Genomic DNA, 9,771 nt, shown 5'->3' on the forward strand with positions numbered 1-9,771 from the left:
GTCCCGTTGGTAGGATATATATGCTTGTAGTTTGTCTATTTTATTATCCAATGATTGTACATTGGCTAATAGGACCGATGGTATCATACTATCATAATTGCTCCTGTAAGTTACTCTGTATTAGAGCGTCTGCTAAGTGAATAACGTGTAAATGTAATAACCATAACATTATATACAACATTCCTCTCATGGATATTGTCATCAAAATTGAACTGGAATTATAAAATATTATAAGAATAAGGGATATAATAACAATAATGGGCTTTTACAAATTAAATGTCTTCTTATAGACATTCACTAGGCCGGTAGCCTAATACAAGAAGAGTCAGACCAAAGTAAAAGCAGGCAAGAAAAGGGAAATTACCAGTGAAAATCTGAGCTACTGGGTGAAGACTATGAGTCCATTTACTAGTACCTATGTACATTAAGAACACCTGCTCTTTCCATGACATAGACTGACCAAGTGAATTCAGTTGAAAGCCATGATCCCTTGTTGATGTCACTTGTTAAATCCACCTCAGAGTAGATGAAGGGGAGGAGACAGGTTAAAGAAGTATTTTTAAGTCTTGAGAGAATTGAGACATGGATTGTGTATGTGTGCCATTCAAAGAGTGAATGGGCAAGACAAAATATTTAAGTGTCTTTGAATGGGGTAAGGTAGTAGGTGCCAGGCACACCGGTTTGTGTCAAGAACTGCAACAATGCTGGGTTTTTCACATTCAACATTCAACAGTTTCCCGTGTGTGTCAAGAATGGTCCACCACACAAAAGATATCCAGCAAACTTGACACAACTGTGGGAAGTATTGGAGTCAACATGAGCCAGCATCCCTGTAGAACGCTTTCGACACGTTGTAGAGTCTATGTCCCAATGAATTGAAGCTGTTCTGAGGGCAAAAGAGGGGTGAAACTCAATATTAGGAAGGTGTTTCTAATATTTGGTATAATCAGTATATATCTGTGTATGTTTCCGGTGAGGGTGTGATTGTCACTCAGCCCTGTTTGCAGCCTCAGAAGCATGTTGCCTAGTCTCTCCAGCCCCTGCCTATCCTTGTCACCATGGGGGCAGCTATTGACTGCCTAGTGCACAGATGACATGTCTATCGTGTCGTCTTCCTCACATAGGACTGAGATCTGACAGAATACATATTTTTGCTCAGCTTTACTTCCTGAAGTGTTTCCATTCCCTTTTAAGAGGATTTGGTCATGTATATGCATGTACTGTTCTAGTGTGAACAATTCATAACTGGCTTTGGTATTCTGTGAGAAACAATGGAGAGGATTCTCAAATGGGAGAGACAGACAGGTGTGTTTGAAGACGGTGCGCTGCAATAGTCCATATGTTGTGTCCAGAGCACACAAACCTCTTCAAAACGACACAATACCCAATATGCCCGAGAAGCAGGCGATGCAAACAGACATGCTCTATACCAGGAGTACAATGAAAAAGGAGACCTGGGGGTCAACATTTAGCCTCATCTACTAAACAAACTCCACGCACATGGCCTTCCCCTCATTACTGAAACTTGACCCTGAGCAGCCACTGGCCAGGTGTGTTTGATGGGCTGTGGCGGTCAGACCTAGCAGGGCCTTTCATGGGCTAATGTGTGCAGATGAGAATGTGATGGCTTCGCTCAAATATAAAGCGATGAATTATCATAATGTCCAAAATAATAATAATAATGAGCAATGGATTGTAAAAGCATTATTTTCTTATGTTCAAAGTGCTTTACATAGGGGAAAACTCTAAATAAGAAATTAAGATTGAAAATGTAGTGGGGTTTGTCATTTTATCTTTACGGAACAGGTCTCCCTTGTAAAAGAGATTACAATCTGTAAAAGTAAAGGTTGAATAAAAATAATCACATAAAATAATTATGTGTTGGTGTCCATGCATTTGAATGCACTGCTAACTAGTGCAATACATTTCCACTAGCGTTGTTGCATTCCCAACAAAAAAAGTCACTTTAAGGCCCTAAATTTGAGACTAATGCCAGTAAGTGACTTCCAGCATTGTATCCTTTTTAAGGCTGAACATCATAGTGGATTTTGTGCACTATAAAACTTCTCAGCTTTAGGCCTTGAAGATCACATGAAAGTGCCTTTTCTCCACTGGTGAGGACTATTGATTGTGTTGAGTAAATTAAACCACTGGGCTGGCCTAACAGATGTGTTGTGGAATAAAGGTGCTTTAATAATTGGTATGTCTGACTCCCCTTTCCCTGTGTCCCTATGGCAACAACCCCATTGGGGCTTATGGGATGGCTCTCCGAGACCGAGACACACACACACACACACCCTGCCCCCACACAATCCTTGGGGCCCAATTACCTGGTGGTATATGGCAGCAAGTTGGAGCAAGGCTGTGGTAGCTAGCCTGCTTGTGTGTGGCAGTCCCCAGGTGAATAATCCACACACACACAACTCCTCTCATATCACTTCTAAACCTCTTTCATATAGGAACACATCACAATATGGAGTTACAGTGAGTTAAGGTAATCTGTCACATGAAATGTATCTATGTAGTAGGCCTAGTCATTCATTCCCACTCATAGCTCATCTCTGGTCAACTCAGAGGTAGCTGAACTCTTGAGTAGTGCAAAGACTAATTGGTGAGAAACTTCATAGAAATCAATGGTTCAGCACTGATCATGATAATGAGAGCTCTTTCAGCATCACACCTGTGCTAAGTCCTTTAATTTCCTGTAAAACAATGTCAACCTCTGTAATTATCCCACAGTCACTGAGCGGAAGGACAAAAGGAAGACAGGTGGATAAAACAAAACAAAAAGATTCAGCATATTGGCCTAATGGAGGACAAGTACTGACGAGTAATGACAAAACGATGACTTGGCTTACGATGTAAGAGGGGGAAAATCATGTAGGTAGCTAGGTGAAATTGTAAAACCTGAGTGATGACAAAATGAAATGTGATCATAACTCACAGACTGTCTTTAGGGCTGACCTAATGTCTAACTAGTGTCCAGTGGCGTAAGGTTACAGGGATCTATTTGGGAGGAGGGGTCATAAAAGTCCACAAGCTGACCACAAACAGACAAACTGACCAAATTATATTACATTTAAAATGAATGACCTCACAAAATCAACAATGACTAATCAGACAATAAGAAGTGGATACAATTTGATAAACACAATGGGAAAGTGGGTACAACAGGGCATAAATGCAAAGTAATACAAAAACACATACACTCTATGATGGCATGAGCACTAGCCCTTTTAGCAGAATTGTGGTGCTGTGTGTTTGCTGTGTGTTTTATGTGTGTGTGTGTGTGTGTGTGTGTGTGTGTGTGTGTGTGTGTGTGTGTGTGTGTGTGTGTGTGTGTGTGTGTGTGTGTGTGTGTGTGTGTGTGTGTGTGTGTGTGTGTGTGCGTGCGTGGGTGCGTCTGTGAATGAGTGTGTGTTTAGTGTGTGTGTGAAGCTGTAGTTAACGCTGGACCAGTGTTGATGGATGTCTTTACATCCTCCCTCGCGTGACAGGCCAGCCTGATACCCATCAGTACTCAAATGAACTCAGGTTGTGCCCCAGCTCCTCACTCTAAACCTAATTTGGAATGCAAATGAAAATGCTAAACAAAGCAAACCTTTCAGACCAGGGCAATTTACTCACCAATCCCTTTGAAAAGGGCTAACTTTCACTCAGGAACAACTTTAGAGAGAAGCAGAAAAGCTAATAGTTATTTTTTGGAAGGAAACATGCCTTCACAAGGCATTTTGTCTGTGTGCTTGAACACTTGGATGCTTTGGTGCACCCATAGTTGTTACCCATGTCTGCTAAATGCAGAAAAATAAACACAAATCATAGTCTTCCCTGAGTAGTCATTCCACTCTCACAACCACTGTATGTGGTTGTTTTTATTAATATTAGTTGAATACATTGCCTGTAAGCCGCTCTGCTAACTAAAATGTAATGTTAAATGTAAGGCCACTGCTACTCTATGACGGGTTGTGTCTCCAACTGCTATCATGTTCAGTGGCGGCAGGTGGTTAGAGTGTTGGAAGTTCAAATCCCCGAGCTGACAAGGTAAAGGTCTGTTGTTTTGCCCCTGAACAAGGCAGTTAACCCGCTGTCATTGAAAATAAGAATTTGTTCTTAACTGACTTGCTTAGTTACATTTTCAAAGAAATGTTCAAATTAGATGGAGTCTGCATAATTCTACTCAAAACACCTGCTCTTTCCATGACATAGACTGACCAGGTGAAGTCAGCTGACTGCTATGATCCCTTATTGATTTCACCTGTTAAACCCACTTCAATCAATGTAGATGAAGGGGAGGAGACAGGTTAAAGAAGGATTTTTAAGCCTTGAGACAATTGAGGTATGGATTGTGTATATGTGCCATTCAGTGGATGAAGGGAAAGGGAATGGGCAAGACTAAAGATTTAAGTGCCTTTGAACGGAGTAATGTAGTGCCCGACACACTGGTTGGAGTGTGTCAAAAGGTTTTTCACACTCAACAGTTTCCCGTGTGTATTAAGTATGGTCCACAATCCAAACGACATCCAGCCAACTTGACACAACTGTGGGAAGCATTGGAGTCAACATGGGCCAGCATCCCTATTGAATGCTTTCGACACCTTGTAGAGTCCATCTCCCAGCGAATTTAGGCTTTTCTGAGGGCAAAAGAGGGGTGCAACTCAATAATAGGAAAGTGTTCCTAATGTTTTGTTCACCAGTGGAGGCTGCTGAGGGGAGGACGGCTCATAATAATGGCTGGAATGGAGTGAATGGAATGGTATCAAACACATATCAAACAAGAATGTGTTTGATACTATTCCATTCACTCCATTCCAGCCATTATTATGAGCAGTCCTCCCCTCAGCAGCCTCAACTGTTGTACACTCCATGTATATCTGTGGCCTGCCAATTCGAACAATCACCTCTCCTCTCGCCTGCTTCGCGGCAATCTGTGCCACGCCCGCTCCCCTGAAACAGGATCTGAATCTGGCATTGTTTGTATTGTCAAAGCTAATCCAGTCAATTACACCAGGACCACAGTGGCTGCCTTGCCCACTAGTCAGCCCAGCACAGCCAACTAGACAGCCAGCCAGCCAGCCCAGCCCAGGGATTAGGGCCTGATGCCTCCGGGCCTCAGCCTCTGCCTCAGCCCCATCAGCCCCAGTGATTGATAGACCAACATATCCTGCTTCTGTCACCTCCCCCCCCCCTCTCTCTCCCTCCTTCTCCTTCCCTGGCCTTCCCTGGCTCGCCTCCAATGGCATGTGTCTCTCTGTCTGTCTGTTTCACCTACTGGTACTTTGTTCAACTGTCATTCTGGCTGTAAACCAGTAGGGCTTTATTTGTTAGCCATTGAGGCTGGAATGGGTGTGTGAACAGAAAATAGAGAGACTGAAAGAGACAAGGGCAAAGAGCAGGTATTTCAGGTTACAGCCATTTCATATACGCTGACAAGTAAGCCAGAGGTCATGTGGTTTTCTACAGAGGATTTTAGGTAGACTCCACCCCCCACACCCCATCGTGGATGATGGTGGTGCAGTTTGTGTTGTGATAGGAACAGAAGAACAGAAGCTCGGGCTGACATCATAAACATGGGGGCAGTCGAACTGGTGAGGTGGGACTGGAGGGGGGACTGGGGTTAGTCTGAGACCTGATTGGCCCACTGCAGCGCAGGGGACACACCTGTGAGCGCCAAAGGCTTAGGGGATTGGCTGAAACCTGAAAATTACACCTGTGTGTGTGGGGGGGGTAAACCTAGCCCCTTTACATGTAAACCTAGCCCCTTTACAAATTCAGTCGACTCATCTTAAGGAGCTTAACCAGGTAGCGGCGCCGCAAGCTCCCTTGAACCGAGTCAAACCTGTTGATTAGGTTTTTGGTGTTAGTTCTTTGCCTCCTCGTTGGGTGTCTAGTCAAGCCGAGCAAATTCTCTTGCCTGAGATTGACGACTTTTTCAAAGCGATCATCGTAGAGGTAGTCTCTCTGTGAGAGGAGAGAAGAGGAAGACAAGCATATGAAGCCAGCAGCCCCAGCAGCCAGGAGCCAGCAGCCAGCAGCCAGCAGCCAGCGCACAATGATGGCTCTTGTCATGGGTTTCTGGCTCGCTTGACCACACCTGGGAAGGAAAGGGTAACTCACCAACATGATATCTCTTTATTTGTTTTCTCTTTGATCAGTGTACGATTTCCTCCGACATTATTTGTGATATATTTGCTTTGTCATCGCCCTTGTTCAGCACCGGCTTACAGGTACACTGAAGCCCAGTTGTGTGTATACTTGTGTAATGGCCAGTAAGTGGATGGCAAGCAAACAAAGGTTGTTGGTATTTGTGTGCTGTTACAGGAAAATGCATGCTTCGATGGCAAGTATATCATAAACCGTACCAGATTCCAGTCCATTTAAAGAGAAAGAAAAAGAGGGAACAATAGAGCCAAACGTTCATTACTAAACTGGAAAGACCAGTTGGGGCAGGTAGAGGCAAACAGCCAGACTTGTCAAAGGATATAAAGACAGCGGCTTTTTCCCTCCAATGCACATTTGAGGGAACATTTGAGCAGTTATGGTAACATTATGCTAGTTTTACATCTAGAAAAGCTGATGATAATCAATTAACGAAGAAATCATGTTGAATGTTTTGATTATTTCACAAAAGAAACATTGTTATCATGTATTTAAAATAATGTATCTATTTCTGATAAACAATTATAAAGAATGCATGGGAGCATTTCTTGTTGATTTAAAATGGTTTTTGATAACTTATCTCTGATACCTGTTGAATAAGAGTCTCATCGCAGCCTTTTGTTAGGATGTTGCATGTCTTGAAAAGGAGACTAAAATACCAAGGCTTGTTCTTACTTGTTTCCTTTGGAATGTAAAGATAGAGATTTGAAATATAAATCTCTGTCTTAATATTTGATGTGAGAAATAAGAGGCTTCATTTGGTGGATGTATGTTGAACGTAAAATGTCTGCTCATCCATTTTACTCTCCTGTGTGGTTTCAATTGCAAGTCAATAAGGACTGTTATATATTGTTAGGCTTCTGGGATTATAAAATCGCCATGATGATGGTTGTTTTTGGAATGTTTTATGTTGGCAAGAAGATTAAACTAATATTTTGCATATTTCATGGAATTATAAAGGGGTTGTTTATAAATGGAGGGAAAATGTGAGGAGTGAGGCGGAAGATTTTGTTTGGTGGCGAGAGAGAGAGAGACATTTGCGCAATTATTACACATACATGAATGAGTCATTTGTAATTGTTTATAGCTTTTTAAAGATTATGGCTATGGTTTGGGCATTACAGATATCACGAGTGTCTGTAGAGAATTTCCATAGTATGTGACTTGCTGTATTGGCAGGCCATACAAAATGGTGGTTGAATTTTTAATATAATTTAAAGTTTTTTTTACAACTTGGAAAACAGACGTGAAACTAAGAACAAATGTACTAGTGTCTTTCCTCTCGGTGAGAGAAAACTGTAGTGCCAATCACGGAGTAAGGTGAGAGGTCAGGAAAAAAAACATTAAGTTTGTGAACTGAAGAACAGGCAATTTAAATAGGTACAGTATGACTGACTATGCAGCTTGTGCAATAACCGGTTTAAACCATTAACGTTATAGTCGTTATATCTTGATGGAATGCTGTTGCTTTGTGCCTCGATAAATCAATGGCAATAGGTGCTATAAAAATATGTGAAACATTGGCAGGGTTTTAAGGATATTTTTGTATTTTCTTTATTGAACCTTTATTTAACTATACGTTAAAGGCAATCTATTTAACGATATGTTAAGGGAAGAAAATATAATTAGACAAACCATGGAAATAAATTACTCTTGTCTATTCCTAGCTTTAATATCAATGTGAGGAAAATTGGAAATGCTAATCTATATTTGTGAGATTTATACCAACCCAAACTGAAATATAGATTACTGAATTAAGGCACTGTGCGTGAGAGAGTCTACAAACCTTTTTTGCTTAACAAATGTCTTGTAGATTTCACTCACTCATAGAAAATATTTAAAACTGAAAGGGAAAGGAAACAGTGATAGTTCTAAACTGAAATATTTAACTCTGATAAAATAGTAGAATAGTGAATTGAATTTCACTTAATTCAGTGATTTAGCAGAGGGGAATTGAACAAGTGACAAAAGCGACAAATCCAGCCACAAAGCTCTTCTCTCCAGTAGTCTGGAGGGTTAATTAGTTGTGTTGAGATAAGGTTTAACCTTAAATAAGGTTTTGTATTTCCCTGCCAATGTTCTCCACAAAAATGCCAACTATTGATTAAGGGCCAGGCCGGTTTACCTATCAGGTTGTTCATTTCACAGTGGAGTCACATTCCAACGGAGAGGGCAGAGCAGAGTTACCTGATCACGCCTCACAACTCAGTAAGGCTACAGCATGGGCAGCCATAAGCGCCACGCCAAATGAACAACAGCTCCAACAACGGAATAACTTCAGCCAAAACAGGGATGAGTTCCAGGGAGAAAGGGAGAAAACTTAAGCGAAGCTAAAAGAAGGAAAGATAACAGAAGAAATGCATAGCAAGTACTTGTTGGTGGTAGGATGCCAAGTACTCCAGTAATGCTTGAAACTATAGGGTCTACTTGACTTGAACTTTTATTTCCATTGTCTTCTTCTTCATTCCAAAAGCTTTAATACTCATTCTTTCTCACAAATCTCTCTCTCTCTTTCTCTCTCTCTCTTCCTCAGGCCTGCAGCCCTGGTTTATAATGCTGATGATTAACTAAATAGAGGCTGCTGCAGAGAGCAGGTCTGCTTGGCTTTCTCATTTCATGGGGCCTGACTGACTGACCGGGAAGAAGCTGAAGTGTTTACAGGCTCTAGTTTCTGGAAATTCAAGATATTTTCTCCCCCCTCCCCCCACCTTTAATCACTTTGTTTTGTTACATTCTTTCCTTTTGGGTTCCTTTTCACAACGGTAAGGTTACAGGTGCATTCTCCATTTTCATTTCCCTCCCTTCTGCTCTGTCTTTCTCTCTCCTCTCTCCTCTCTCCTGCTCTCTCACTCTCTCTCATTCACTAAAGCTCTTCCATTTAGCTCACTGGCAGGATGACTGGAAGTCACTTTATTCTTTCCCTCTGGACACAAGATTGTCTTGATTCTATTTTTGTTTCAGGTTTACAGAAAATTATTCCTGTTTCAAATATATTCAAATAGTTCATTGGTATAAGTATTGCTGACTTAATGTACCATGTCTCAAAAATATACAGTTAATAACATTTTTCTTTTTACAAAGCACGATGCAAGTAGTTTGTAGGCACTTTTCATTGTCGACTAAATGTATACATATTTCAATTTTAATTCCGACTTGTGTCACTATTATTTTAAGTGGCAATGTAAATAGAATGACTAATTCAGGAATACTGTAACATACTATATTTGAGTCTTTATCTTACATAAATAGAAATAATGAGCATGCAGCATTACGTCATATGGGATTCTAATGAGTGTGATATTTTCACACTGTGTACAGTACCTGTGAATCGCCCATGTTATTCAGTAAACGAAGGCTGTCTCAATGACCTTCTGCACACACTGCATAGGAACAGTTCAGGTCAGTCCAGCATTCCTCCAGGCTTTCATCACATTACAAACACAAATAAATGAGGAACAGGAAAAAGCAAGGCATTAATTTCCCCCTTTGTTTTCAACATTTAATCAAATTACTGTTGAAATTAAAATTAGCAGAGTTTGGTGCCAAAACAGCATGTTGCAACAACGTGCTAATTGTGCTAACATCTTCAGTGACATGCAATGTGAATACGGAACA

The 9,771-nt window shown here is 41.1% G+C and overlaps 1 long non-coding RNA gene across 1 annotated transcript; it reads left to right on the forward strand.

Moving 5' to 3' along the window:
* Nucleotides 1–5,772: 5,772 nt before the first annotated feature.
* LOC118360943 (uncharacterized) lies at nt 5,773–9,302 on the forward strand. The gene is made up of 2 exons (XR_004820945.2): nt 5,773–6,105; nt 8,690–9,302. It is a non-coding gene; the product is annotated as an uncharacterized LOC118360943 (long non-coding RNA).
* Nucleotides 9,303–9,771: the final 469 nt, after the last annotated feature.

The sequence above is a fragment of the Oncorhynchus keta genome, chromosome 28 (assembly GCF_023373465.1).
Source record: "Oncorhynchus keta strain PuntledgeMale-10-30-2019 chromosome 28, Oket_V2, whole genome shotgun sequence".
Lineage (NCBI taxonomy): Eukaryota > Metazoa > Chordata > Actinopteri > Salmoniformes > Salmonidae > Oncorhynchus > Oncorhynchus keta.